At 39.3% G+C, this 22,691-nt stretch overlaps 1 long non-coding RNA gene across 1 annotated transcript in view; it reads right to left on the bottom strand.

Annotated features, from left to right (window-relative positions):
• LOC145530588 (uncharacterized) overlaps positions 1-22,691 on the bottom strand; it is a 142,316-nt gene that overhangs the window by 99,837 nt on the left and 19,788 nt on the right. The window contains exon 2 of the long non-coding RNA XR_014071919.1: positions 1,246-1,352. This is a non-coding gene — a long non-coding RNA (uncharacterized LOC145530588). The remainder of the gene's footprint in view (positions 1-1,245; positions 1,353-22,691) is intronic.

Below are 22,691 nucleotides of genomic sequence, written 5' to 3'. Positions count from 1 at the left end.
TAAATAAGAAGCCAGAGTGTCTCCCTAGCTTCCAATCCTCTCTTCTGTCTCACCTGCATCAAACTGACAACTCTCTGAAGAGCTCAGACTAGTTTTCTTTATAAATAACCCTGAGTCCTTTAGACTTGTCATAAGAGAGAGAAAGAAGCAGTGGAACTCTCTAACTAGCTTACTTTGGCTCCTGGATGCCAAGGCAGATGTTACAAATGACACAACATCTCTGCTCAGGGCCTCAGTGTGGAAATTACTCAGCAGAGCAGACACGGGCCTTTCTGTTTTACTGCCAGTTATGAGCTTGTGAATAGCACACCACACTGCCCTGATTAGTGGATGTTTTCCCTCCCTCCTCATAATCGCAGGGACTGGAGCAGAATGATAAGAGGAGCCTCCATGACAGAGTTGGAGGTGTGGGGCTGCCCTCTCTCTTCTCCTCTTTTCTTGTGCTTTTCTTAATGCAGACAACCCTTTGAAGTGTGATTTTTTTCTTTTTTTTCTTTTGATTTTGACCAACTTACCTGAGCCATCAGAAGCTCCATACTTCCAATATAGTTCCCTCATCACTGTCCTGACTGAGGCTTGAAAGCACCCGTGGGAAAGCTTCGAGGTTCGTGCACAGCTGTTGGGTTGTACCATTCCCTGCTGCCTACCAGTAAATGGTGGTTCTCCTATTGTACTGCAATGAATAAGCACCTTAATTTTTATTAAAGTTTTATCTGCGGACCTTGCCTAACTTTTCTGAAAAGCCTGAGGGAATTTGCCAGTTGATTAAGAGTCCTGTTAGTATAGCTGAGGGATTTCTTCTGGGAAGCTCATCCAAGATTTCAACTCTGCCCTTTTCTTTTCCTGAGTATGCAGGCAAGGGCGGATGGGTGAGCAAGAGAGGATGTCTGGGCTGCAGCTCACAGTGCTCAGGTGTGTATGACTCATCTTCTTTGGATCCCGGTGGTGTAGAGCTCTGACGCTAACCTTCCTTGACTTATTGAAGGGCACAGAAGAAAAACAAGTGGCAACTGGCTGCATTAAGGTTCTGAGAAGAAGGCACAGATGCTGTCTGGTAATGGACGATTTACCCTGTCTGTGTGATTAGGTACAGAGTTAACCTGTTAAGCAGCGTCGGACTATTTCGTTTACGATAATGAGTATGCATCTAATCCTAAACATACACAGCTCAGAAATGTGATCTTTCAATATGTAATTCTAAAAGAGAAAATAGTTCTTGAGTCCTTTACAATGATGAAGACTTACTTTAAACCAGAGAAGAAAACTGCTTTCATCTTGAATTGCTAACTGTGATCAATTGGTAGTGGTACTCGGAGTTCTGTGTCGAGAAGAATACTGAAGCAACCTCAGGGCTCATAGAAAAGAAAACAACAGTAAATTACATAGAAGGGAATAGCATCATTGTACCTCATGCTTTCTCTATACCATTCATACATAGTCTAACTCTTAATTCATTACTGTTTGGAAGAAAAAGAAAATCTCCAACTGCTGAGAGACAGCTAGCTCTGATCAACTCATAGGTGTTTTATTATTTCAAGATACAGGGTTACTGGCGGGGTGGGGGCGGGGGGGGGGGGAGGGAAAGATACAGGGTTTACCGGATAGACCAAAGCAGCTTGCCTGGATAAATGTTACCAGCCTGTTCTAACTATACTATACTGTTTGAACAAAACTATGCAGTTTTCTTTTTTTGTTCTGTTCTCCTATTTCTCTGGATTTGGTGTTAGAAGTCTCAGGCTAAAACTGCATGGCTGTGGGCTAGTCCCTCAACTTCTCTAAGCTTCAATTTCTTCTTTTGAAGGCAGATGGAAAGTACAGATAAGTCAATAAAGTCACAGTAGAAGTCACTAGACATGAATAGTCTCAAAAGACTTGTGAGATGGGAAAGGAGAAAAACAGGACGGACTTAGCTTGAGCATAACATAGATACTGAGTAAATGGCAGTTTTATTTGAATCCTACTAGTCTCCTTATGAAATGGAAACATCAAAATATATGGAAAAGCAAACGACTTTAGTTGCAGAATGGGTGTTAAATATTTGGAAAGAATATGAGCATTTATGAGTGGACTAGGTCCCTCTAATGATGGGAACAGATGCAGATAAATGGTTTATTCTCTAATATTTGTGAGTAAATATGTGACTCTCTGGAGTCACATAGAGTTTCTGATATGGTATATCTTTTCTTTTAATGTCTAGAGGCAAAGCCTCTCCTCTACTTTATACTGAATAGACACATAAATGTACCAATATTTTTTTACATATCTGAGTGAGTAGGCAGTGACTATTGATAAAGTTTGTTGTAAAAAATCATCTGTAAAGAAGAAAACTAAGAAATCTAAAGCACTGGATTTGGTTAAGTTTCTTCAACCAAACTGAGATAAAATGAAAATGATGAAAGTAAGGAAACAGATGTTTATAGAACAGGTATCTTCTCCATTAAGAATAACTAAAACCTAAGTACTGTCAAGACAGGCTGATAGTGTTTATCCAGGCAAGCATAACCTTGATAGGTAACTTTTCATCCTCTATTCCTACTGGTGGACCATTTCAGATGTCCTGGGCTTCAGTTCCTAGGTGATGCCTCTTCCCTAGGTGATGCCTCTTCCCATTGCACATATCTCTCACTTCCAGAAAAAGGTCTGAAGGACAATTCTTGCTTTGACACTTACCAACTTTGTGATCTTGGGGGAGTGTCTTAACTTCTTTCTACCTCATATCCCTCACTTGTAAAATGGAGATAATAATAAGTATTATCATTCTCATCTTCTGGTGAGGCTTGAATGAGATATATTTGAAACTCAAAAAATTTGTGGCACAAAAATGTTAGCTTCTCTCTTCATGTTCAGTTCAGTTGCTCAGTCGTGTCCGATCCTTTGAGACCTAGGACTGCAGCATGCCAGGCTTCCCTGTCCATCACCAACTGCCAGAGCTTGTTCAGACTCATATCCATGTCCACTGAGTCGGTGATGCCATCTAACCATCTCATCCTCTGTCATTCCCTTGTCCTCCTGCCTTCAATCTGTCCCTGCATCAGGATCTTTTTCAATGAGTCTTCATGGTAATAATAGCATTAACTTCAACCTGAACATCTCAATACATGAACACTGGATGGGGTCCATCAGAGGTTCTCAAGGTACAGTCTGCAGACCCCTAGATTTCCGATGTCCTTTCAGGTCTGTGAGGTCAAATATTTTTGAAAGTAATACTAAGGTGTTATTTGCCTTTTTCACTTTATTGGGTTTGCACAGATAATACAAAGGCAGTGATGGGGAACTTCCACTTTCTGTTTCCACATCACCGCTCATTCTAACACCACCAAAAAAGCTGAACAGACTGAAATATCAACTCTTTTTGGATCTCAAAGAGAGGTCAGGACACAAGCCCTAAGACTGGAGAGACAGGTGAATACGAGGAGTCACAGAGCAGAGACTCAGAGCAGAAAATGCAGCGGAAAGCAGTGCTGGAGTAGAAAAACCTGGACTGTAATTGATGAACTGCTGGAGGCTGAGTGTGAACAAGTTCTGAGAGCTAAAACTCCAGGAGGACCAAGTCATAGGGGCAACTTCACAGTTTTGTAAATTCTACCTTAACCAGGTTCCCACAGTAAATAAAAATCTTTTTACACTTCTTACAGGGTAGGGGTGGGGAAAAGGAATCATTTTGAAATAGAACACTCTTTGCTTAACAAGGCCTCAAGAGAAACTAGTTAACCAGGACCCAACCTGATGGGGTTAGGTCATGAGAACATGACTGATCTAGGGGAAAGGCAATACCCACTTACAGCACACTCGGACCATCCTATCCCACCTAAAGGGGAGAGGAAAAAACTGAGAAACACTTGTAAAATCCACCGTCCACAGGCATAGTGTCACCAAAGGCAGTGGTGGGAAAAACTGCTATCATTTATGAGGTATCAACACAACACTGCCAAAATATACTAGTAGTTATTGTATTCTTTACCAACATAACCTCAAAGTTTTTCAAAAGTTTGTAAAAATTAGTAATTTTATTAAAACTCAATCTATGAATACACATCTGATGAATATTTCTATCATGAAATGAGAAATAGGAATAAAGCATATTTACTGTGCATGAAAGTAAAATGGCTGTCTCAAGAAAAAGTACCAGTTTTTGAGTTGCAAACTGAACTAGCTACCATTTTCATGGAATATTTATTTTTAAAACACTTCAAAGAATGACAGACAGATTTATCTATTTGTCATTCATTTTTCTAAAATTAAGTGAGCTTGTTTCTTCAAGGAAAATAACTTTCAGCATTTTTGCAAGCTATAACGTACAAGCTTTCACATGATAATTATAACTGTGGGAAAAGTTTATCCATTATTATAAACTTGGCAGTTTCTCTATATGTTAAGACTTTTCTCCTAAGAACAGTGGTGAAATTAATAAATGTGGTATGAGTGTTTGCTGTTGCATGATAAAAATGTATCAATATTTAGAAGGTTTGTATAACTAAAAATTAAGATTTCACAAATAAATGCCTGCCATGAGAACAATATGCATGGGTAAAGATACACACAAAGTATAAGACAAGCTAATGTATTACCTCAGATATGCAGATGGCACCACCCTTATGACAGAAAGTGAAGAACTAAAGAGCCTCTTGATGAAAGTGAAAGAGGAGAATGAAAAAGTTGGCTTAAAGCTCAACATTCAGAAAACTAAGATCATGGCATCCGGTCCCATCACTTCATGGCAGATAGATGGGGAAACAGTAGAAACAGTAGCTGATTTTATTTTTCTGGGCTCCAAAATCACTGAAGATGGTGACTGCAGCCATGAAATTAAAAGACACTTACTCCTTGGAAGGAAAGTTATGACTAACCTAGACAGCATATTAAAAAGCAGAGACATTACTTTGTCAACAAAGGTCAGTCTAGTCAACGCTATGGTTTTTCCAGTGGTCATGTATGGATGTGAGAGTTGGACTATAAAGAAAGCTGAGTGCCAAAGAATTGATGCTTTTGAACTGTGGTGTTGGAGAAAACTCTTGAGAGTCCCTTGGACTGCAAGGAGATCCAACCAGTCCATCCTAAAGGAGATCAGTCCTGAGTGTTCATTGGAAGGACTAATGTTGAAGCTGAAACTCCAATACTTTGGCCACCTCATGCAAAGAGCTGACTCATTGGAAAAGACCCTGATGCTGGGAAAGATTGAGGGCAGGAGGAGAAGGGGACGACAGAGGATGACATGGCTGGATGGCATCATCGACTCGATGGACATGGGTTTGGGTGGACTCCGGGAGTTGGTGATGGACAGGGAGGCCTGGTGTGCTGCAGTTCATGGGGTCGCAAAGAGTCGGACACGACTGAGTTACTGAACTGAACTGAATGTATTTTAAGTTAAGGAGAACACAAAAAATTTGACATGGTCTCAGATTTCACGAAAATGGCAACCAACTCCAGTATTCTTTCCTGGAGAACCCCATGGACAGAGGAGCCTGGTGGGCTGCTGTCCATGGGGTCGCACAGAGTCGGACATGACTGAAGCGACTTAGCATTAGCAGATTTCACACTGCAGCTAAACTTTTAGAAATGACCACTTTCTGAGTTTCAGTGTAACACCAAAGAGCAATATCTACCAATATTTGAAAATGTTATTAAAATACTCTTCTTTTGTCCAATTAAATATTTGTTTGAGGCCAATCTTCTTCATGTTTTTCAATAGAAACAATATATTTTATCAAATTCAATACAGAAATGTATATGAAAATTCAGAAGTCTCTATTAAGATAGACATTTGTTGTTGTTTAGTCTCTAAGTCATGTGTGACTCTTTTGCAACCCCATAGACTATACCCTGCCAGGCTCCTCTGTCCATGGGATTTCCCAGGCAAGAATACTGGAGTGGGTTTCCATTTCCTCCTCCAGGGGATCTTCCCAACCCAGGAACTGAACCCTTGTCTTCTGCAACTCCTGCACTGGCAGGTGGTTTCTTTACCATTGAGCCATCAGGGAAGACAGACATTAGGATGTGCAAAAATGCAAAACAAGGTTCATCTTCTCACTAATTTTTTTGTTTAAAGAAACAGCTTTTTCAAATTAATGTTGAATATACCCTGTAATGATTTATTACTTTTATTTTAAATAAAAATTTTTAAGTATGTCTAATTCAGTAAATAGTGATATATATAACTCTCATGGACAAAAGTTCTTTGGTGTCCTCAATGATTTTTAAAAATAACAAGGGATTCTCAGAGAAAGAGATTTGAAGACTTTTGGGCTACATGCTAGGTTAGTTTCTCAAGTGTCTTCTTCAGCTAACTTCATAAACATCTGGATTTCTTTTTAAAAAGTTAATTTCCCTAGTCCAAGGTCAACTGGATCAGAATCACTAGGTAGGGCCTATAAATCTGAATTTCAATTAAGCTCTGCTGGGTGAATCTCTTGCATAATAAAGTATGATGATTTATACTATCAACAGGAGTTAAGTCCATACTATCCAACATATGTAAATTAATCTAACAGCAATCACAGCTCATTGTGAGTCCTCTTCACTCAACATCCCTACTCTGTAACCCCACTTCTTTTCCATAGATAAATGGTAAATGTTATCTCATCATAGATGGAATACGAAAAACTGAGTTTAAAAGAGCTAGATTCTGATCCTTTCCCCTTCACTCATGTATACCCTAGGTGCACCTGCATATTGGGTCCCTGTGTTCACATATACTTTCAAAAGGAGACGTAATCCTGAACAAAAAGGGCAAGACCCAGGATAATCTGGCAATCAGGTTTTAGAATGATGATTTTACTTTGGATATCCGGACCAAATTATTGACACTGCCTTGGGGGACAAACCCAGTCACTCAGAGTGAGAATATCTGAGGTTTTCTTTTTGATTTTTTTTTTTGTTGTGGTAAGATAAAACAAAATTTCCCATTTTAACTTTTTTAAGCATACAGTTCTGTGGCATTAAGTACATTCACATTGTTGTGCCACCATCACCACCATCCATTACCAGAATATTTTCATCTTCCCCAGCTGAAACGCTACACTCATTGAACATTAACTCCCATTACTGCTTCTCCCAGGACCTGGCAACCATTCTGAATTTCTTTTGTCTACCATTCAACGTGCAGGACAATTGTGGCAGATGGCAACTGGGATGAATCTACAAGAGAACACCTATATCAAAGTGATAGATATGAAGACCACCCTGTAGTAGATACATATTTTGGTTCAGTTCAGTCGCTCAGTTGTGTCTGACTCTTTGTGATCCCATGAACGGCAGCACATCAGATTTCCCTGTCCATCATCAACTCCCGAAGCTTGCTCAAACTCATGTCCCTCGAGTCAGTGATGCCATCCAACCATCTCATCCTCTGTCGTCCCCTTCTCCTCTCACGTTCGATCTTTCCCAGCATCAGGGTCTTTTCCAATTAGTCAGTTCTTCACATCAGGTGGTTGAAGTATTGGCGTTTCAGCTTCAGCATCAGTTCCAATGAATATTCAGGACTGATCTCCTTTAGGATGGACTGGTTGGGTCTCCTTGCAGTCCAAGGGACTCTCAAGAGTCTTCTCCAACACCACAGTTCAAAACTTCAAAAGCATCAATTCTTCAGCTTTCTTTATAGTCCAACTCTCACATTCATACATGACTACTGGAAAAACCATAGCTTTCGCTAGACGGACCTTTGTTGGCAAAGTAATATCTCTGCTTTTTAATATGCTGTCTAGGTTGGTCATAGCTTTTCTTTCAAGGAGCAAGCATGTTTTAATTTCATGGCTGCAGTCACCATATTTACAACTTATTAGAAGTGAAGAAGAGTTTAATAAAAACTCCCTACACATGCTAGGCAGACAAACTTGAAGCTCCAGACATTCAACTGTCCAGATACATTACAGATTTATGTTTTAATGTATCAGTCCGTTATATATTTAATTATTTTGTGCCAGGGATAACTATCATGTGTTCTGGAGCAAATTCTAGAATCACAGAGTTATAAATGCAATTCAGAATTGACCTCAAAGGCTAAATAATTTAATTACCTATCTGAAAATTGGATCCAGCCATGGAGCACTCACTATCCACAGAAGCAGAACATTTCTCTTTGGAGTACTAAGATTGTTTAAAAAGTTTTTAATGTATTCCACAGGGACTTCCCTGGTAGTCTAGTGGTTAAGACTCCACATGCCCAATGCAGGTGGTCCAGGTTCGATCCCTCGTCAGGGAACTAGATGCTACAAGCTACAACCAAGAGTTCAGATGCTGCAACTAAAGATCCCGCAAGACACAACTAAAAAAGAAAAAAAAATGAAAAAAAAAAGATCCCACATACTGCAACTAAGACCAGGCACAGCCAAATACAGATAAAAACACATAAATATTTTTTTAAAAGTTATGTCACACAAAAATCTGGCCTCTGTAACTTCAAAACATCAGTCCTAATTTTGTCTCTGAGGAAATAGTGAGGACAACTGTCAGCCTTCCCTTGGTCACCTTTTTCTAGGCTGAGCATCACCAGCTCCATCAGATATTCACCACTGAATAGGCTTTAATCCCTCCTGAACTCTCCTCCCATTTCTGGTATAAACTCCTTTAATTTGTCTGAGTCTCTCCCCCAGGAGATTCTGTATCAAGAGGTGTAGGTGATTCTTAAGATCAGTGGGGTGAGCCTATTAGAGAATGTTTGACCAGCTAGATTACAGACAAACCAACAGTTTCTTTATTCAGAATATCATAATTATGCTCAAGACCATTTTCCTCTTTTTATCAGACACAAGACAAATTCATACTGTTATTGTTATTAAAATCTATAAAAAATAATATTTACATCTTTCCCTAGATGTTCTTTCACAGATGCTTCTATTTTTTTAAAAAAATCAAAGATTAGGCACATGCATTATTACTAAACTTAACTTTGTTGGCTGTAGCCACTGTCCCAAGATATTAGTATCTTTTTGAAATCAGATGCTACTGTATATTTTTAATTTCTTATAGCATAAAATATACCATTTGAAAATTTGATAATCATGCATTTAATACTCTGATCTCAGTAGCTGGCAAAATCTGTGAGAAGGACAAAGCCACAGAAACAGAATCTCTTGACACTTTGTATAAACCTTTTTCCAAATTAATGGAGATACTATAATTTACATACTTAAGATTTAATCAGTCAGATTTTGGTTTTCTATTTTACCTGTAAATAATTATAGACAATTTGACAAATGTCTTGGTGGGGCTATTTTATATCTCTGGATTTTATTTACCCTCAGCAATTTAATGGAAATTTAAAGTGTATCACCTCTCAGAAACAGGATATTTGTGAGATAAGGTCAATTGTATGCTTCAAGTTTCTTAGAGAAAAAAGGACTATATGTCTATGATTATTAAGAATAACAAAATAATTTACTTTGGAGAGTCCTACTAATCTTTCTGTAACCATCATCATTTACTGGGGAAGTGATCAGTGGGCAAGGAGACTAAGTTTCTACAACTCTGAAACTCACACTGTGATGAAAAGATTTTGAACTTAAGAGGTGTGTATGTGTATGTGTCTGTGTGTGTGTGCATGTGTGTGTTAAGATCAAAGACATTCCATTTTCTTGTTAAAAAAAAAAAAGACAGTAGGGAGCATCACTAACTTCATTTTCCCATTCATCTTTCACTTATCCTTTATACACACTTAGATCAATTATTGCTAGTATGTCTTCATGAAGGGGAAAAAACAGACACTTTGAGACAAGGATCTGATTTTCAGACTCAAGTGAATCATCTAGTTATAAAGACTGGGAAAGCGGGCCTTAGAGCAGAGAGCCCAAAAGACCCTTTAGCTACTGGAGTGTTCTCTAGATTTGAAGGTCGAAGTTCTTAAGTATTTTTCCTGGTCCACTTAACTGCATCATCTAAACTTGATAAAAATGACCTTACAATGGCAGTCATTTTCTTGAAAATATTAGGAAGTGCTGGAAAGCAACTGAGGATAGTAGGAAGGCCAGCACTTAATGGGCTTGACCATCATAAAGACTATTCGTTTGTTAGGGGTGGTGGGGAGTGCTCTGCTGAACAGAATCTGAATCAATTACAAACAAACTCTCGCCTTCCAGGTCCAGGAGCCCAGACACCCCTTCACACCAGAGTAAGGATGCCAGGGAAAATCAATAAGCTATTGAACTGGGTTCTCTTGGGGAGAACACAGTGTATTTTGTAATTTCAAAATAGCTCTTTTATTAGAGAGCTGAAGAGGGTATAGCAGACATAACATTTATATGAAATATAAGCCAAGCAAGGTTAAGATGTTTTAAAATTAATAGAGCTTCAATCTTTTTTGTTTTGCCAATAGATTGAGTTGTGATGCCTGCTAACTCTGTCTTCATTCTGATTTAGTAAGCATTTATTAAGAACAGTTTTATATTTCTCTAACTGCATCACCAAAGCCTCTCTCTGTCCCCTGGACATTAAATTAAATATAAAATGGATTGCACCAAAGCTGAATAAATAGATCCTTAATTTTCTCCAGCAACACATACACACATGTATAAAATAAAATAAATGTTATAGTGTTGGGCGTTGGGAGTAGAGAAAAGATGGTTCACGTGTAGGTTTAGTTATCAAAATCCACAGCATATAGGCTGACAGCTTTTGAAATACATAAACTGTTTCTCTCTCTCCTGTTTCCATAGCAACAGAGTCCACAAAGCCTTCGTTTTTGCACATAGAGAGAAAAAAAAATTGGGAATGGAGTCTGGAATTGTCTGAAACAAAAGAAAAATGTACAAAATGGAAAATTAAGCACCTATCGTCCTCAAGACCTTCGTACTTGCTCATGCCCTCTTCACGTTTGTTATTTAAAATGTGTATTTGAGTATATGTTAGCGTAACTTTGAGGAGCTGGGTCAGGACCTAAAAGGTTAGAGCATCACACCTCCCCTCTGCAAGCCAGAAGTCATTGCTGTCTTTGTTTTGGGCAATTTCATTATGACTCCCTCCTACAAGGCATTCTCACCAGAGTTTTGTTGACCAGCTTTTGTCTTTTCACCACACTTCATATTAAGATCTATTTTCCCTTCTCCAGGGGATCTTCCCAACCCAGGGATCGAACCCAGGTCTTTCTTTCAGGTCTTTCCTTTCCCTTCTCCAGGGGATCCTCCCAACCCAGGGATCGAACCCAGGTCTCCTACATTGCAGGCAGATTCTTTACCAGCTGAGCCACAAGGGAAGCCTGGCAATACTGCAGTGGGTAGCCTATCCCTTTTCCAGGGGATCTTCCCTATCCAGGAATTGAACTGGGGTCTCCTGCATTGCAGGCAGATTCTTCATCAACTGAACATAAAGAGAAAATAGTAAATAGATCTTAATCTGAAGTGTAGTGAATAAAGATCTATTTTCTATTTACTCCTTCAGTTCATTCAGTTTAAAGGGCCAATGACTATGCCCCAAAAGTCAACAAATAATGGGAGATGTGACACAGCATTTAAAGAAGAGTGTCACAAAGCAAGGCATGGAGACCAGCAAAGCAGCCAAAACTTAAGGGGCCCCTCACTGGGGACATCCCTGATAGGCAAGGGTTTAAAGGGCTGCATCATCCTGAATGAGTGCATCTTACTTACTGCCCCATAATCTACATATATCTGTTTTAAGGCTCCTTCATATGCATTCATAACCACTTTTCTGAGTTTGCCTTAGATTTCACTTCCCACAGGGTGGTGATCTTGGGGATGTAGATACAAAAAGGATTAACATACAGCCAATAAAATAAATATTTTACAAAAGTCTCCTTCCTTCAGCTACAAGGAAAAAAGTTCAATAAGGAATATCAGTGTTTTAAAAAAGAAACCAGAACTTGTTTTTTTTTTAAACCTTTTTAAATTCTTTTTTTTTAATTGAAGGATAATTGCTTTACAGAATTTTGCTGTTTTCTGTCAAACCTCAACAAGAAGCAGCCATAGGTATACATATATCCCCCCCTTTTGAAACTCCCTCCCATCTCCCTCCCCATCCCACCCCTCTAGGTTGATACAGAGCCCCTGTTTAGAGTTCCCTGAGCCATACTGTAAATTCCCATTGACTATCTATTTTACGTATGGTGATGTAAGCTTCCATGTTACTCTTTCCATACATCTCACCCTCTCCTCCCCCCTTCCCATGTCCATAAGTCTATTCTCGATGTCTGTTTCTCCACTGTTGCCCTGTGAATAAATTCTTCAGTACCATTTTTCTAGATTCCATATATATGCATTAGTATATGGTATTTATCTTTCTCTTTCTGACTCACTTCACTCTGTATAATAGGTTCTAGGTTCATCCACCTCATTAGAACTGACTCAAATGTGTTCCTCTTTATGGCTGAGTAATATCCCATTGTGTATATGCACCACAACTTCTTTATCCATTCATCTGTCGATGGACATTTAGGTTGCTTCCATGTTCTGCTGCTGCTGCTGCTGCTAAGTCACTTCAGTCGTGTCTGACTCTGTGCGACCCCATAGATGGCAGCCCACCAGGCTCTGCCATCCCTGGCATTCTCCAGGCAAGAATACTGGAGTGGATTGCCATTTCCTTCTCCAGTGCATGAAAGGGAAAAGCGAAAGTGAAGTTGCTCAGTCGTGTCCAACTCTTAGCGACCCCATGGACTGTAGCCTACCAGGCCCCTCCGTCCATGGGATTTTCCAGGCAAGAGTACTGCAGTGGGGGTGCCATTGCCTTCTCCGGCTTCCATGTTCTAGCTATTGTAAATACTGCTGCAATGAACAATGGGATACATGCATCTCTTTCAATTTTGGTTTCCTAAGGGTATATACCTAAGAGTGGGATTTCTGGGTCATATGGTGGTTATGAAGGAAATAAAACTTAAAGAATCTCTTACAAGAAGCCCAGTTGAGATTAAGTGGAAATGAGTACTGCCCAGTTCCTAAAATCTCCTCTCCATCTGGGGACCCCAAAAGCAATGTACTTCACAGATACCAAATAGCTGATAGTTACTTTGGTAGTGAGAAATCTGTGTCTGTATTCTCCCTCGACACCGCTCAATGTCTAAAAGCCTCTACTGTTACCTGTCCAGCTGGGGACAAGTTCTGGACGGTTACTGAAAAGTAATTGAAACCAGGTATCTGAATTGTTTTTGCTTGAGTACTCCTGGAGCAAGAAGTGAATTGCTAATCTTTGCTTAGGAAAAAAAAAAAAAAAAACAATGCATGTATCACCACAACCAGGAAATTTGATGAATACTATTGTGGTTCTTGGCACTCTGTACAGGGTTCTCACAGGGATTTTTTTTCTGAATGCAGGACATGCCCTAAATGTATAATGACATAATGAACTGGATTAGCTCAGATAAAGTCATTACTGTCTGTCTGTAAATAACAGACCTTTTAAAGAAGCATATGAATGAAACCATACTTAACCAACAGACTACAATAGCTCCCAAGGGGCTTTTTGGTTGGTTGAGAAAATAAATAAAACATGCTTTCTAAAATTTCCAAAGCATGTATTGACCTGCTAGACCACAAGGAAAATTACTGGGTTCAGAAAACTTGCTTTTAAACATAAAGAAAGAAAGTAAACCCAAATACAAATTCTCTGTAACCAGCAGCTCTTGGAAAAGCAGCTTTAGAAGTTTTCAACTTTCACAACACTGAAGACATGTTACCTTTTAACTTGCTGAATGAATTTTTTTTGCTGGAGATGGGAGAAATCTATAGTGGTCTGTCTTTAAATAGTCAATGCCTTCTCTGGCACTTTCTGCTATTTCTCTTGCCATGAGTTAACATGACCTGAGAAACAACTTCTTTTCTTTGCTAACCTCTTATTTTTAGATTCTTAAAATAATGTTTTATCTCTGCTACTAAAAGCAAGACCAAAGGACTTTTTTCTTGTGAGTTGATGCTGCCCCTAGACCCCAGCTACACACCTGGCCCTCATGTTTTAAAGCACTTAGAAGAAGTGAGACTGAGAGGTCACAGCCCCGATTCTGTGGGAGTCTCTTAGACCAACTGTGGTCCTGCAGCAGTATCTAGTAACCCTGTGGCAGGCATATGGACCTGTTCCTGTGAGGATGGGGTAAGTCTAAAATTCTACCCACTTCCCCTTGGCCCAGACCCCACTTGTCATGGCTGACTCTCATTTTTGGCTGTATGAGAACCACTGCTCTTCTCTGTAGTCATCCTCTCCCTTTTTAAGCTCTCCAAACATACCTTTTAAAATCTTCTCTGGTTTTTCTTTGTTTTCTTTAGTGATTTTAAAACTGTTCACCTCCACGGGCCCGCATTATTTTCTCCTTGTCATTACGTGCTCCTTCCCTTTACTTTTCCCACATTTTTGGTAACCTCTTTCACATTCTCAGTGAAGTGGCTCCAAAGCACTTGTGCTGAGAATCCAGAAGGTAACACTGCACTCTGGGTTCATCTGCATGCGGGTCAAGTAGGAAATCTAAAATTTTGTTGTCTCTTTCTCTCTGATTTTCAACACTGGATATACTATTCTCCAATAGGCTTCCTCAACATTTTCTCTTCTTTATTTCTGTTTTATTTAGTAGCTTCTCTTAAAGCAGTCCTTGAACTTCCTGAAGAAGCCGGCTGCTCCTGAAGTCTCCCACACGTTCTTCTAAGAAGCAATTCACGAATGTGGTTCTTTTACTTGTGCACCTGTTTTTGGCTGAATGCTTCTATGTGGGCCAGTGTTTAATACGACCCATACAATGCTTGTTCTGCCTCTAGAAATACAACCTTATTTTCAAGAAAATATTTTACAGAAACCCAATATTGGAGCCTGCATTCCTGAGGATGGGGTGGTGGCTGGAAACAACACCTACCTGGTCTCGTCACAGCCTCACCAGCAAGGCTATTTGGCCACTCACACTGAACCCTAGGTCTTCCAGAACAGTGTTTTAAAAATGTTGTCATGAACCATAAAATGACCATGGATGAGTCAAGTAGGTTATTAGCCAAAGAGTAGGGTTACGTAAACAATTCCACCAGTTGTTCTTAACTCACTCCTGCTGACACTGTTTTTAGCAGCTCTGACCGTGACACTCTCACCACTCATTCCATGGTGAGTGACACAAGATGGCTTCCAAGTTACTGACCAACGAGATCCCTCTTACAGGCCTTGTATGGTTCCTCAGCCACTAGTTGTCACATTTTAAGTTACTGCATTTGTATTCAACAAATGATATCTTAATGACCTGAAATACTGAATATCATTTCCAAATTGCCACTAGTAATTTATCGTTTTGGGAAAAGCTATCTTACTTAATTATAAAAATAATCATAATATCACCTCTTCACTAAATATTCTCTATGATGTCACTCTTTCTAAACTTAGTGAAAGGTCAAGAAAAGAAATATAGTGGTGAGAGGGAAACAGTATATTAAAATCAAGGCATCTATAGATACATTTATTTTCTGGATTTAGATTCTTATTCATTATTTTTCTTTATTAAGTTTATCTTTAATCATCATACAGTAAAATTACTCCCGATGTAAAAGAAGTGTTACAAATTTTTAACATATGTATACATTTGCTCCTAGATGGCGCTAGTGGTAAAGAACCTGCCGGCCAATGCAGGAGATGCAAGTTTGATTCCTGGGTCAGGAAGATTCCCTGGAAGAAGAAAAGGCAACCCACTCTAGTAATTCACTCCAGTGAATCCCATGGACAGAGGAGCCTGGCAGGCTACATTCCATAGGGTCACAAAGAGTCAGACACCATTAAAGTGACACACCACACATACATTTGTGCAACCATCAGCAGCAGGATACAGAACAGCTCCATCATCCAAAAAAGATTTCTCCATGCGTATCTTTATTCACCTTCATTCCTGATGTAGAATTCTGAGCTGACAGTTGCTTTCTGCTAGCACTTTAAAGCTATTTTGCCAGTTCCTTCTCCTCTCCATGGTTTCTGATGAGAAATTCATCCTCATGTGAATACTGTTCCCCTCCAGGAAATCCACCATTTGACTTCGGTTGCATTCAAGACTGTATTCTTCTTCTTTAGGTTGCAACAGTTTGCTTATGCCATGTATAAACATAGATTTTGGGAGGTTTACACTGGGGTTTATGACTGATGTTTGTCATGTTCCCCCAAACTGGAGATCTTTATCTTTAACCAAAAATGTGAAACTTCCTGTCATTATTTATTCAACTATTGTTTAAAACATCACATTCTTTCCCCTCTTCTTCTAGGACTCTTCATGACACAAATATTAGGTCTTTTATATTATCCCATAGGTTTAAGGCTTGGCTTATATTTAAAGTTCTTTTTCTTTGTACATCTCAGACTGGATAACTTTTATTAATCATTCAAGTTCACTCTTTAGATTTAAGTTAGTATCCAATCTGCTATTGAGTCCATCCAGTGAGATTTTTATTTCATTTATTGTGTTTTCAGTGCTATAATTAACATTTGAGTCTGGTACATATCTTATACATCTTTGCTGTGCTTAGTCACTCAGTTGTGTCCAACTCTTTGCAACCCCATGGACTATAGACCACCAGGCTCTTCTGTCCATGGGGATTCTCCAGGTAAGAATACAGTGGGTTGACTATCCCTTCTCCAGGGGAACTTCCCGACCCAGGAATTGAACTGAGGTCTCCTGCATTGCAGGCAGATTCTTTACAAGCTGAGCTACTGAGGAAGCCCACTTCTTTGCTAAAACTTTCTATTTCTCCATTCATTTCAAGAATGTCTGTCATTATTTATTGGAGCACTTATATATATGGGAATACCATATCACCTGGCCTGCCTCTTGAGAAATCTGTATGCAGGTCAGGAAGCAACAGTTAGAACTGGACGTGGAACAACAAACTGGTTCCAAATCGGGAAAGGAGTACGTTAAGGCTGTATACTGTCACCCTGCTTATTTAACTTTTATGCAGACTACATCACAAGAAACACTGGGCTGGATGCAGCACAAGCTGGAATCAAGATTGCCAGGAGAAATATTAATAACCTCAGATATGCAGATGACACCACACTTATGGCAGAAAGTGAAGAAGAACTAAAGAGCCTCTTGATGAAAGTGAAAGAGGAGAATGAAAAAGTTGACTTAAAGCTCAACATTCAGAAAACTAAGATAATGGCATCTGGTCCCATCACTTCATGGCAATAGATGGGGAAACAATGGAAAAAGTGGCTGACTTTATTTCTGGGGGCTCCAAAATCACTGCAGGTGGTGACTGCAGCCATGAAATTAAAAGACACTTACTCCTTGGCAGGAAAGTTATGACCAACCTAGACAGAATATTAAAAAGCAGAGACGTTATTTTGCCAACAAAGGTCCATCTAGTCAAGGTTATGGTTTTTCCAGTAGTCATGTATGGATGTGAGATTTGGACTATAAAGAAAGCTGAGTGCCAAAGAATTGATGCTTTTGAACTGTGGTGTTGGAGAAGACTCTTGAGAGCCCCTTGGACTGCAAGGAGATCCAACCAGTCCATCCTAAAGGAGATCAGTCCTGAGTGTTCATTGGAAGGACTGATGTTGAAGCTGAAACTCCAGTACTTTGGCCACCTGATGTGAAGAGCCGACTCATTGGAAAAGACCATAATACTAGGAAAGATTGAGGGCAGGAGAAGGGGACGACAGAGGATGAGATGGTTGGATGGCACCCCCAACTCGATGGACATGGGTTTGGGTAAACTCTTGGAGTTGGTGATGGACAGGGAGGCCTGGTGTGCTACCATCCATGAGGTCACAAAGAGTCGGACACGACTGAGTGACTGAACTGAAATATATATATATATTAGCTTTGTTTTAATTTTAATGGTTTGGATTTTTCACTGAAGTATAATTTACAGAGTGTTAATATCTGCTATACAGCAAAGTGATTCAGTTATACATATATATTTTTTCTTTTTTATACTCTTTCCCCTTACGGTTTATTATAGGATAGGGCATTTAGTTCCTTATACTATACAGTGGGATCTTGCTGTTTACCCATTCTATATATACTAGTTTGCATCTGCTAACTCCAACCTCCCATTCTATCCCTACCCCACCATCCCTTCCATTTGTCAACCACAAGTCTGTTCTCTGTGAGTCTGTTTTGTAGGTAAGCCTGTACGTGTCATATTTTAGATTGCACATATAAGTGATATCATATGATATTTGTGTTTCTCTGATTTACTCCACTTAGTATGATAATCTCTAGGTCCACCCATGTTGCTGCAGGTGGCATTATTTCAGTTTTTATGGTTTAGTAGTATTCCATTGTATATATGTACCACATCTTCTTTATGCATTTATCTGTTGATGGACATTTAAGTAGCTGTCATGGCTATTGTAAATAGTGCTGTTATAAACACAGGGGTGCATGTATCAGAACTATAGTTTTGTCTGGATACATGCCCAGGAGAGGGATTTCTGATTCATATGGCAACTCTATTTTTAGTTTTTTTGGGAACCTCCATACTATTCTCCAAAGTGGTTGTACCAGCTTACACTCCCACCAACAGTGTAGGAGGATTCCCTTTCTCCACACCCTCTCCATTATTTGTATACTTTTTATTGATGGCCATTCTGACCAGTGTGAGGTGGTATCTCATAGTTTTGATCTGCATTTCTCTAGTAATTAGCAATGTTGAGCATCTTTTCATGGGAGCACTTATATATTAACTGCTTCAAAGTATCTGTCAGAAAATCCAATACCTGTGTCTTCTTATCACTGGTAACTATTGTCTTTTCCCATGGGAGTTGAGGTTTTGCCTGTTTTTAATATATCCTGAGTAATACTGGATGGTGTCCTGGACATTCTCAATATTATGGGACTCTGGACCTATTTAAACTTTATGGAAAATATTAGGATTTTTGTTTTAGTAGGCAATTGGCATGGTTAAGTTCAATCTGCAGGTTCCAACCAGTTTTGCTTCTGTGGACTGTGGTTCCCATGGCAGCTCAGTTTTCAAAAGCTTTGCAGCGTTATTCAGGTTTGCCCTATATACGAACCACTGTTAGCAGTGATCTGTTAGTTTGATTCTCAAAGTCTCTGGTATGCTGATTAGATCCATACATGCACAGCCTGAGTGAATGAAGGCGTTCATAAACAACATTATGGGGTAGCTATCTTATGGCTCTCCCTCTCTGCCATCTCTCTGTGAGTTTCCTCTTCTCTAGGGCTCCCCTGTCTGGTCCTCCAGCCAAAAATCTGAGCCTCTAGTTGCCTCATTTTGCCATGTATTTCCATGACCGCATTGGGAGCCAAAAGGCAGACAGACAGAGAGAGGACACAAAAGCAACAAATGTTAATATCACTTTTTTGGGACCGCAGCTCCATCAATTGAAAAGGGAAGTCCCTCCTCTTCTTTTTGTTTCTGTGGCCACCCCCTACATTTCAGAAAAGATCTTGTTTAGTTGCTAAGTTGTGTCCAACTCTGTGACTCCACAAACTGCAGCACACCAGGCTACCCTGTCCTTCCACTGTCTCTCAGAGCTTGCTCAAATTAAGGTCCATTGAGTCAGTGATATCGTCCAACCATTTCATCTTCTGTTGCCCTCTTCTCCTCTTGACCTCAATCTTTCCCAGCATCAGGCTCTTTTTCAATGAGTCAGCTCTTTGAATCAGGTGGCCAAAGGCCAAAGTATTGGAACTTCAGATTCAGCATCAGTCTTTCCAATGAATATTCAGGGTTGGTTTCCTTTAGGAATGACTGGTTTGATTTCCTTGCCGTCCAAGGGACTTTCCAGAGTCTTCTCCAGCACCACAATTTGAAATCATTAATACCTTGGCGCTCACCCCTTTTTATGGTCCAACTCTCACATCAATACATGACTGGAAAAATCATAGCTTTGACTAGACAGACCATTGTCTGTAAAGTTATGTCTCTGCTTTTTAATATGCTGAGTAAATTTGTCATAGCTTTTCTTCCAAGGAGCAAATGTCTTTTAATTTCATGGCTGCAGTCACTGTCTGCAGAGATTGTGGAGGCCAAGAAAATAAAATCTGCCACTGTTTCCACTTTTTCCCCATCTATTTGCCATGAAGTAATGGGACTAGATGCCATGATCTTAGTTTTCTGAATGTTGACAAAGTGGATGGTGCTTATTCCTCTATCATCTGCTAAACATGGGAAATCCTCAAACAGGACCATCATGTAAGATTCTACAGAGGTGCACTGTCCCTCTATGTGAGAGTTTTATCATATCAACTATGCTCTGAATTAAATTAAAAGACGCTTACTCCTTGGAAGGAAAGTTATTACCAACCTAGATAGCATATTAAAAAACAGAGACATTACTTTGTCAACAAAGGTCTGTCTAGTCAAGGCTATGGTTTTTCCAGTAGTCACGAATGGATGTGAGGGTTGGACTATAAAGAAAGGTGAGCGCTGAAGAAATGATGCTTTTGAACTGTGGTGTTGGAGAAGACTCTTGAGAGTCCCTTGGACTGCAAGGGGATCCAATCAGTCCATCCTAAAGGAAATCAGTCCTGAATATTCATTGGAAGGACTGATGCTGAAGCTGAAACTCCAATACTTTGGTCACCTAATGTGAAGAGCTGACTCATTGGAAAAGCCCCTGATGCTGGGAAGGATTGGGGGCAGGAGGAGAAGGGGACGACAGAGGATGAGATGGTTGGATGGCATCACCGACTCAATGGACATGAGTTTGGGTAGACTCTGGGAGTTGGTGATGGACAGGGAGGCCCGGCGTGCTGAGATTCACGGAGTTGCAAAGAGTCGGACACAACTGAGCGACTGAACTGAACTGACTGACTCATTCTTCAGGCTACTTTCCACCGGAACCATTTTATTCTTGCTTCACCACAAGTCACCCACTTTGGTCTTTCATCAGGTATTTTTGTGTTTCCCTTATGGTTACATTATTGCAGTCATGTTGCATTACATATGACTAAATTGTATTATCTCCTTTTACGAGACCCAAATTAAGGTTGTATCTGTATTTATCATTAAATTCCTATCCATCATACCCAGAGTAATACTGGATATATAGTAGGTATCAATAAATATCTCTTGAATAAATGACTCTATTAAAACTATCAAAAAATATCAAGCAGGGGCAGTGCAAAGGCCCTAAAAATGCCATCTTATGAATTTTAAAGAATGGTAGTTGAGCTACATTTTCTCACAAGTTGGTGCAGACTTAACAGAATCCTAGAACTAGGCATGTTTTTATGAAACAGATTACTTCAGTTATGAGAATGGGAACAAGTGGATTCCTAGAAGTGATATTACCAACATAAAAAATATTAATAAATATTTAAAATATTTGAGATTTCACTGCATTCTAAGGCTCTTCTATTTCACAAAATTTGCTCTGGTGGATAGCTGCTTTGTCTTTATCTACTGAATTGAAAATCTGAAAGTCCAAGTGTTTCTGAATGAAGTTCTGCCTTTATATTTCATTATATTTGATACACCAGATTTATTTAGCAGTATTCCTGTTCGTGGCCATTCAGGATCATGCAAAAGTTGATTATGATAATAATTCTGTATTTTGATGTATAAACTATTTTTTTTTTTACCGTATCTCTTTTTATTTCCCTAAAATAGATTCCTAGAAGTGAAGTTACTGAGTTGAACAACACTTTTTAAGGCTCTTAACACATGTTTTTCAAATGCTTTATAGAAACTGAGTGCCAATTTACACTCTCCTCAGCAGTATATCAGAGTGCCCATCTCACTGCACCTTACCCATCACTAAGGATCATAGGGAGAAAATAACTGCCAATATGACAGGTTTTATTATTCTTATTTAACTTTGCATTTTTAGTAATCAGGGATGGAGTCCTTTCCAAGTGCCATATATTTCCTAGAAATTTATTAGATGATTTTAATAAAGGGTAGACAAAGCCCAATTTTTTTTTTCCTGCCAGGGAATTTTGGTTCTCACAGACTAGTGTTATGTTGAATTAGATGAGGACCTTGATATAACACATTAACAACTAACATTAATGACCCAGCACTTTGTAATTTATGAAGCATTTCAATGCATTACATCATTTGATCTTTCAACAATTCCAGGAGCTGCAAAGATAAGATAATTCTCATTTATAGGTAAAGACACGTATGTTTGGTTGTTCAGGCAGTTAGAAGAGCCACATAAGGACATGTGTATATTCCTAAAAGCACAGTACTAGGACACAGACTCAAATTCAAACATTATGATCCTTAGGCTGGCATCCTTTCTTCAGTCTATAGAAACACCTGACCCCTAGAGACACAGCATGGGCATCACTTGGGAGCTTTTTAGAGTTACAGCATCTCTGGCCCAGGAGCTATCTACAAAAATTGCTGTCTCTAAAGTGCTGCTCTGGATCATGCTAAAAGCACATATGCACTCAAATGTGGACAGACTTCACAGAAAAATTACACAAGAAGGAAGGGAATTACTAATTTTTGTATTTGTCAAGTAATTTGTAAACTACTGATGGAACTTTAAAGGAACCAATTTTTTATTTTTCCTTAAAGAAGGAAATTGAGGTTAAAAAGAATTCCATGACATTCATCAATTGGTCTGTTTTTTCAAGAAAACATAGGCATTAATCAAGAGCTCTGTCTACTCTTCAAAATGTTGACGGGTCCATGAGAAACATGTTCCTTTCTATATACAGGAATCACTGGTGGAGGTTTTCCAAAACACAAAGTTATCTTTGCTAGGCTTCCACTTTAAGCCCCATCGGACACTGAACACACACAGAATCACTGCACTTGATGTGACCCACATTTTCACAATTAGTAATATACACTTTTGGCTTAATGATTTCTCTG

Source organism: Giraffa tippelskirchi, chromosome 12 (assembly GCF_054371585.1).
Source record: "Giraffa tippelskirchi isolate mGirTip1 chromosome 12, T2T-mGirTip1v1.2.pri, whole genome shotgun sequence".
NCBI classification, from domain to species: Eukaryota; Metazoa; Chordata; class Mammalia; order Artiodactyla; family Giraffidae; genus Giraffa; species Giraffa tippelskirchi.
The sequence above is the reverse complement of the archived record's forward strand: the minus strand, read 5'-3'. Positions and strand labels throughout refer to the sequence as shown.